The sequence below is a fragment of the Arachis duranensis genome, chromosome 8 (assembly GCF_000817695.3).
Source record: "Arachis duranensis cultivar V14167 chromosome 8, aradu.V14167.gnm2.J7QH, whole genome shotgun sequence".
Classification (NCBI taxonomy): domain Eukaryota; kingdom Viridiplantae; phylum Streptophyta; class Magnoliopsida; order Fabales; family Fabaceae; genus Arachis; species Arachis duranensis.
Genome location: NC_029779.3, coordinates 13,631,884 through 13,634,172, shown reverse-complemented (window position 1 = coordinate 13,634,172; position 2,289 = coordinate 13,631,884).

Below are 2,289 nucleotides of genomic sequence, written 5' to 3'. Positions count from 1 at the left end.
CTAAAATGTGACAAAAAATTAACCATCCAATGACACTACAATAAATTTAGCAGATAGCGGTAGAAATTTTGCGACAGTTTTACAAAACCGCCGCCAAATGACATATTGCGAGACATATGGCGGCAGTTAGAGACGAGACTGCAATCAGGATTGTGTTTAGCGGCGGTTTTACTCGAACCGCCGCCAAATGACCTATTGCGGCGCATATTACGGTGGTTAGCGGCAATGCTTCAATCAGAATTGTTTTTAGCGGCGGTTTTTCAGCGAACCGCCGCTATCTGTAACGTCAAGTGACTCATCATGTTACATTTAGCGGCGATTTTTGTTCCAACCGCCCAAAATGCGTATAACAACATATTTCATTGGTTTCCTTTAATAACAACCATCTGGATATAATCTAGTTAATTTAAGACTACTATTTTAGCCTACATATGATTTAATCATTGTTACTTAATTTCGTAACACTTTTTTTAGATTCGTTTTACGTAAAAAATTTCACAAATTAAATAAGTTATATATGTTAACTCATGTGAACAAATTTATTAATAAGATTTTCTCATTTACTTTATTGTCATTTAAATTTGCATTCAAACATAAATGTAAAATAAGAAAATATAGTTATAAGCTGATTTTATAAAGTTAAAATAAAATTGTAACGAGCATATATTAAAGTTACTCCTCTTTGAAGTTATGTCTTACTAAACATAAATCAGGAAACTCTAAAAGTAGATAAACATGTAAACCTGCGACTCAAATCATTAAATTAAGGGAATCAATGTAACATTATAATAAAAAAATCAAAATTTCTCTCCAACATCATATTGAACTGGCTAAAAATTAATAATTAAAAATATTTTCTACAAGTCATTGAAAATTCAAAACTTTATAATTTTACCAAAATTATAATTTTAAATTTTAAATTTTTTATTTTAATGATTTGTTGAGTATTTATTAAAATAAAAATTTTAAATTTTTTTTAATAACAATCTTAACTTGTATTCTTAGATATAAGAATTCATAATAACTAAATTCAAAATTAATTAATATTTTATCAAAATTAAATACTAAATAGAATAAAAATATTTTTATATGAAAACCAATCAATCATTTACATATTATCGTGGTTAATAGATTCAATAATGCTAACTGACCAACAAAATATAAAATATTTTTAGAAAATATTTGATTTTTAATAATTTATAAAAAAATATTTATAATTATTATTTTTTTATTTTTGATTGAATGCATTATGAATATTATTAAATGTACTATTTATTGTACTCTTTTTATACGTTTGGATCATATATAAATAGATGTAAATTAATTATATCTACTATGGTCCAAAATTAATTCGAAGCAGACCCATTCGAATTGCTAGGGACGTCCTAGCATGCATAATTCGAATCACCCTAATTCGAACTACCCTAAGACTACATGCAAGCATAATTCGAATAGGACGAATTCGAATTACAAGCATTACTACTACTTCGAATAGGACTAATTCAAATTAGCGTTGGTTTGTCTAATTCGAATGAGACTGATTCGAATTACATAAGAATATGCTTTTGGGAGATCCTGGTAATATTTTTCAACTTGGTAGAATTGTGTAATTTGGTCCTCTATTTGATTTAATTGTGCATTTTACCCAATATATAAGGTGCCTATAATAACTATAATAACTATGATTAGATATAAAGTATAAAGTATAAGGTGCCGCTTTTGTTGTAGTTTGAACAGATTACATGTGATATGATGAATGCATTTGATAAGTTTTGTATTATGGATTAACGTGTAAAACACACAACGTAAACTTATAAAAGAGAGAAAAATATCAACACCTTGTAACTTTATAATTAAAAAAATTAAGAAACACTAATAATAAATTTATGGTGATTTAACTAATAATTTAACTTAACAAAATGAATTTAAATTTAGATTTAAAAACCATGATAAAATTTTTAATAAAATTTTGAATTTAAATTATATACACGCTGATAATAAATTTATAGTGATTTATATAATAATTTAACTTAACAAATTGAATTAAAATTTTAATTTAAAACTATGAGAAAATTTCTATGTTGAATTTAAATTTTTACGAAAATAGCAAAAATATTTAAACTAATAATAATGTAACTTAAGAAATTGAATAAAAATAAATAAAATAAAGTTACGAATATTATCAAGAAAATTGACTAATCATTAGTTAATAATTAATATAAAAATAAAAGGAAGACATGATGATAAAATATCTTTTCTTTTTAAATATATCATACTTGTGAAATTTAT